Genomic DNA, 6,000 nt, shown 5'->3' with positions numbered 1-6,000 from the left:
TTCATCCTGCGACTTAGGAGTTCTCTACTGTGGCCACACGTCCTTAAGCCTGTCATCGCTAGGCACCGGGCCCTGACTCCGGGTTGGGGAAGTGCCTTACTGGCTGGAGGTTGGCTGGACACTCATCTAGCCTGGGTGTTTTATTTTCCACCGGCCACTGCTCCAGAGAGGGAAGAACTTTTTTTGGCAAAGCGAGCTGTTTCAGTTAGAGTGGAGGGAGCAGGTGGCAAGACACTGGAATTTTGTTAATGGATGAAAGAATGGCCATGGGACTTCTGGTATACAGCTTTTTAGGGCTAGACCAAAGACTGAAATTTTGTTATTTTGTTTTCTGAAATCACTAAGTCATTAACAAGGAGAGATTTGAAAGATCTTTATATGTCAGTGTGATTCATGTGTCTTCAAGCATTTGGGGAAATCAGGAGCTGTTTATGTAGTTACTGAATAAATTTCATTTCAGATACTCCTTTTTTTCCAGAAAAGCAGATTATTTAATATTGGAAGTGTAATAAAAATTCACAAGTCTCTCTTGCTGTTTGTGAAACCACTAAACAGAATTTTCACTGCTGTTTCATTATAGTAAAAATTTGTATTTTTTTACATTTTAGTTGTGTATTTTTGATTTTTTAATGTGTCTATGTGAGTGTGCTTGTCTATCTGGTGATAGCATCACAACTTAAAAATGTCTGAGAGATGTAGGTAAATAATATGAACTACTACTTTGTTTCCTGGTGTTCCATTTGATGCTTTCTTCATTGTTCCATGAGTGCCTTTTTTTTTCTACCTCCTTTTTATAACATTAACCCAGCCTCTATTGCCACAATAGAAAGAACTGGCAGAACTCTACCTATTCTGTCATATATATTTTATATGGTAAAATATAGAGAAGGATAAAGCAATTTAGCCGATTGTCTTCCACCCGGGGATTACAAATAGGAAAAATCTGTTTTAGAAAAAATACAGTATTTAAATATATCCAGATTTCTCTTAAGCAGTGATAATTTTTTGGTGTGAACATAAGTCTGCAATTGCCTGGAAACGCAAGCCCGGATGTTATCCAGATGCAGCTCCGCTGAACAAAGCGCCTGCTGTTGCTTCAAGAAGTCCAGATATCATATTAGGCAAAATTCCCACTACGGCTGTCAGAAGCAGTGCGCTTGCAGGAAGACCTAATTGTTTCTGCGTTTCGCTGGGGGGCTGAGCGCTGTTATTGCCTGCCCGTGACTTCCAGAGGGAATGAGGAGGGCTCGGCCTGCCCAGCGGCGGGTCACGGTTCAGCGCGGTGTGCGGTGGCTCCGGCAGCGAGGGCAGCGCAGGGATGAATCAGCAGCGGAGGGGTCGGGGTGCCCGCGGGGGAATTAGCTCAAATGGTAGAGCGCTCGCTTAGCATGCGAGAGGTAGCGGGATCGATGCCCGCATTCTCCACACTTTTGTTGCGCCACTGCTTTGAACTCAGATTCGTTTTCCTGGAGCAGTTTCGTAAGGATTAAAATGAATCCGTTTAGAGACGCGTTTGCATAGTATGAACTATTTAAGTTTTTAACGTTGATCTGAGCTGAGCTTTATTTTTTTTTTTAAGTGCAAAATTCTCGTGGCTAGAGGAGGGCATTAAATGATACCGTGGGAGACCGAATATCACTTGAAACTCACGTTAGGAACAAGCGTGCCCTGCCCATCCCACAGCGGGTGCAAGGTAGCTGGAGAGACACTAATTTTGTGGTGAGCTGATTATTTTTGTAGATACCTACCAATTTGTACATCGTCGCAGAGACAATTCCAATAACTTTTCGTATCATTAAAAAGTAACCAAAAATGCTCACATTCGGTGCAGTGGTAAGGGACGGAAGCAGGTTTTTTGTTTTTCCTGTATCACAGAGTAACAGCGTTACAGCGTTAGTTTAGATGGGTTCGTGAAGAAATTGCCCCTCAGAGAGTGTACAGGTGTAATCTATACAATTACCATTTCTTCTCCCCTTTTATTTGCCGCGTGAGGTGGTCTGTATTTCCCGCTGAGGATTTTCTACCAGAAAACCGGGACAATTCACGGAAGAAAATCTTTTCCCGCCGTGGTGCCACAGCCCATGAAAAGTGTGGAGAATGCGGGCATCGATCCCGCTACCTCTCGCATGCTAAGCGAGCGCTCTACCATTTGAGCTAATTCCCCCTGCCGCGGGCGGCCAGCCCAGTGGCACTCGGCCTCGGTCACCGCGCTCCGCTGTGCTCAGCCGCCCTGCCGGACAACGCTGACATCTCTGAATTTACGTGGAAAACCCCATGGCTGAAAAACCAGGCTACACACTTGGCGTTATGAGGTGCGTTTTCTGCTGTGTTCCTTGGATGAAACAACTCGTTTTCCTGAGCAGTGCATCCTCTAGCGTTTATTCGAGGAGAGAGAACTAATTTTTTTTTTACGTCTCTAACAAATACAAAAAGGCTTGTAAATTCAGAAAGATTGCTTTTAGAGGTCACTCAAGCACAGTGAGATTTTTCTTCTCATTTTTTTCAAGTCTTTAGTTCCTTTTCCAACTTCATTTTCTCATTAAACATACATAAATGATAAACACAGCGGTTTAAAAGTTTATGTGTAGTTTTTTTGAGAGGAAAAATTAATTCATATATTCTTATGTTACATTCTAGAAATTATTTGTATGTCCACCTTTATTTATTGACTTTGATAATTCTTTCCAAATAGTATTGCATCTTAAATATATGGGGTTACTAAGTACATTTCTTAAATAGAAAAATTCACCTGTAGTCATACTAACTGACTTTGCAGTAGGAAGCACATGGCTAAACCTCTATTCACAGGCTATCAAATCAAATGCTTTCTGGATTTCAAGAAAGAAAATGTAGTTTACAGAGAGAGTGGATACACTGATATGCTCTGTTTAAATGCGGAGGACTAAGTCTTGCTAGTAAACTAAAGTGTGTGCAGTAATTCAACAATACATGTACTGCTGGTTTCCTCTGAAGGATTTAACCCACTGGATGGCAGCAACCAGTCAAAACAAAATAAATTTCAAAATTGAGCATGCGCAAGTTAATAACTTGTCCTAGGTAAGGTAGTACTCCAAATCTGTTACAATCCAATTACAGGTCAAGATGTGGAACTACAACTACATTGTGGCTGCAAACATTCTCTTAAAATTCAAATATTCTCCTGCCTAACTTCAGTCTCTGCAAGAATAAAAAAATTAAAATTTATTCTTAACAGTTCTTGCATTATATTGGAGATGATTTTATCTACCTCACTTGAGCAGACTTGATGGGGGAAATATGCAAAAGCAGTTTCAGTCCTTCTCACAGGTATATGTGTATGTTAGGCTCACTGGCGGCCTCTGGCAGCCTGTGGCCAGGATCTCTCCCATATCGTGTTTCACGAGGTTCGGCTCTGGGAACAGTTTTCTTTATCGACCCTCTGCAGAGTCATTATGAAAAAGGCAGATTACCTTTCCCTGTTTTTCACCACCGTGTCTCACTCTGCTGCCACTGAAAAGGGCTAAAGCTTCACCCATCTGGCTCACAAGAAAATGTTTTAGAACGTTTTTCAAAACAGAACTCTTTAGAAAACGTTTAGAAACATCTTCTGTTTTTTAGAAACAGAAAAAAGTTCATTTAATGCCTAAGTGAGGAAAGATCTCTGCACTATTTTCAAGTATTAAAGCATGTATTTTATATAACTCTCAACATTTTGTGATCATGAATTTATTCTGAGTGTTGCTAGGTTTTCATGTAAGATGGCAAGTAAAATATCCTGATTTCTTAACCTGGTTGGGAAAACTTCCTCACCTATGTCTGAAAAATAGCCCAAACTTCTTAGGTTCCATTAAAAAAAAAACATTAGAGTGTCTCAGTTTTGAAGGCTTTGTGCCCACTTACTTTCTTTTAACACAGATCACTTCAACGCATCTTCTTGTCAATACTAATGGAAACTGATGTAAGTTAACTTAATCAGGCTTGAGTTTTGCTTTCTAGATGGTCTCCTGAGGGGATATCAAGGTAAATGCGAATTTTGTATTGTCCTCACGCTGCTCTAGTGTGTTTTCTGTGATGTGGTTTCCCTGAGCGTAGGAGAAGGACAAATCTAGTGTGTGGCAGGTGGCACTGAAAGGCTGCAGGGTAGGGGTTTGTTGTGCACGTTAGCGTGAAATGCTTTATCACATTACTCCGCCTTACCACGACAGTATTTTTGTCATCTCGGGCAAAACCAGGGGCGTCTCCAGGTCAGGCGGTAATTAAATGTTCAGAACGGCTGCCCTGGGGTTACTCCCTGCAGTGAAAAAGCAGAATAAAGGCAGAAAGTGCAGGTTGTATTTTTAGCTATTGAACTCTGAAGCGACAGGATGTGTACATCGTGTATGGGGGGAATTAGCTCAAATGGTAGAGCGCTCGCTTAGCATGCGAGAGGTAGCGGGATCGATGCCCGCATTCTCCACTCTCGGTTTTGCTCCTCGTGGGAGTAAAAATACTTCACTACTTATATAAAGCCTGACGCGTCCAGCAAGAAAGCGAAATGCCACAACATACTTTCTTTCGTGAACGGCAAGTAACAAACGAGATGTTTTTTATTATTACATGCGACAGCTGGAAAACGTCTGTTCCACTTTGCCTTGTTTCTTGCTGCTTGATTTGGAAATGCTAAATGAAATACTACAAATGTATGATTTTGGAATGGAAGTTGAACGTGTTCTCTTTTGCGAGCAGAGAGGCCAGAACAAGAGAGAAAACTTAATTCTACCTCTGGAGCTATGGCCTTAGACGCTTTCAGAGGATCAGAGTTCTGTGATCCCAGCAGTAACCTCAAGGGGGGGAATTAGCTCAAATGGTAGAGCGCTCGCTTAGCATGCGAGAGGTAGCGGGATCGATGCCCGCATTCTCCAGTGTTTTGCCACACAAGAATTCATCCACACTACCAAACAAAACGTGTAACTTATTTCACGTAAATAAAGTGTTAGTTTTGCTTTCATTGGAGTAAAACTGATTTTTTTTTTCCTTCTTCCTTTTCTTCCTCTGCCCTTACTACCTAAATCAGGCTTATATAACTGTATAGGTCAATCTTCTGTTGTAACAGTTGACTTCCTGGAGAGTGTTGAGTTAAATTGAGCAGGAAGAGAATTCTGCAGTATGACATTTTCCCGTGCCTAATGAAAAACAATGCATCGTGGTTTAACCCCAGCCAGTCACCAAGCCCCACACAGTTGCTCACTCACTCCCCCACCAGCAGGGAGACAATTACAAGTGTAAAAGCTGGAGAGCTCAGTGGTTGAAATAAAGGCAGTTTAACAGGGAAAGCAAAAGCCATGCACACAAGCATAGCAAACCTAGGAATTAACTCACTGCTTCCCATGAGCAGACAGGTGTCCAGCATCCCTAGGAGAGCAGGGCCCCATCACACATAATGGTTACTTGGGAAGGCAAATGACATCACTTCAAATGTCCCCACCTTCCTCCTCCTTCCCCCCATGTTATATACTGGGCATGTCGTTGTATGGTCTGGAATATCCCTTTGGTCAGTTGGTGTCACCTGTCCTGGCTGTCTCCTCTCTACCTCCCATGCCAGCATGGAAATACGAGAAGCAGAAAAGGCCTTGGATCTGTGCAAGCCCTGCTCAGCAATAACAAACACACCTCTGTATTATCACCTCTGTATTATCAACAAATTTAAAATACATCCCCACAACAGCCACAGTGAAGAAAATTAACTGTACAGCATCCAAAATCAGCACACAATGGATGAATGATGGTTAGAGACCTGAATCAATGTGTCTTGATCACACAGTAGAAATAGTTTCAGAATGCTTGTTCTTCCCCAGCTGTCCGTTGTGATCCCTCCCCAGATATATGGGATCTTCTTTCATTAATGATCTTTATGAAGCTGTAGTATGAGCTGGATCAATCAAGTTTACAGCTAAAAGGTGTCACCTCTTTCCTCCCAAGTCTTTGTCCTGGAAAGCACACTACAGCATCCATGCATTTTAGCTATGGCCTGTGTGCAGGCTA

General features: G+C 42.2%; 4 non-coding genes across 4 annotated transcripts; 3 read left to right on the top strand and 1 right to left on the bottom strand.

Moving 5' to 3' along the window:
• Positions 1 to 1,352: 1,352 nt before the first annotated feature.
• On the top strand, positions 1,353 to 1,425 carry TRNAA-AGC (transfer RNA alanine (anticodon AGC)). Its single transcript has one exon. It is a non-coding gene; the product is annotated as a tRNA-Ala (tRNA).
• A 666-nt stretch (positions 1,426 to 2,091) lies between these two features.
• Positions 2,092 to 2,164, bottom strand: TRNAA-AGC (transfer RNA alanine (anticodon AGC)). The gene has a single exon. It is a non-coding gene; the product is annotated as a tRNA-Ala (tRNA).
• Positions 2,165 to 4,362: 2,198 nt separating this feature from the next.
• Positions 4,363 to 4,435, top strand: TRNAA-AGC (transfer RNA alanine (anticodon AGC)). Its single transcript has one exon. It is a non-coding gene; the product is annotated as a tRNA-Ala (tRNA).
• Positions 4,436 to 4,807: 372 nt separating this feature from the next.
• On the top strand, positions 4,808 to 4,880 carry TRNAA-AGC (transfer RNA alanine (anticodon AGC)). The gene has a single exon. It is a non-coding gene; the product is annotated as a tRNA-Ala (tRNA).
• Positions 4,881 to 6,000: the final 1,120 nt, after the last annotated feature.

This window comes from Agelaius phoeniceus, chromosome 1 (genome assembly GCF_051311805.1).
Source record: "Agelaius phoeniceus isolate bAgePho1 chromosome 1, bAgePho1.hap1, whole genome shotgun sequence".
In the NCBI taxonomy this organism is placed as follows: domain Eukaryota; kingdom Metazoa; phylum Chordata; class Aves; order Passeriformes; family Icteridae; genus Agelaius; species Agelaius phoeniceus.
This window is presented reverse-complemented; position numbering and strand designations above follow the sequence as displayed.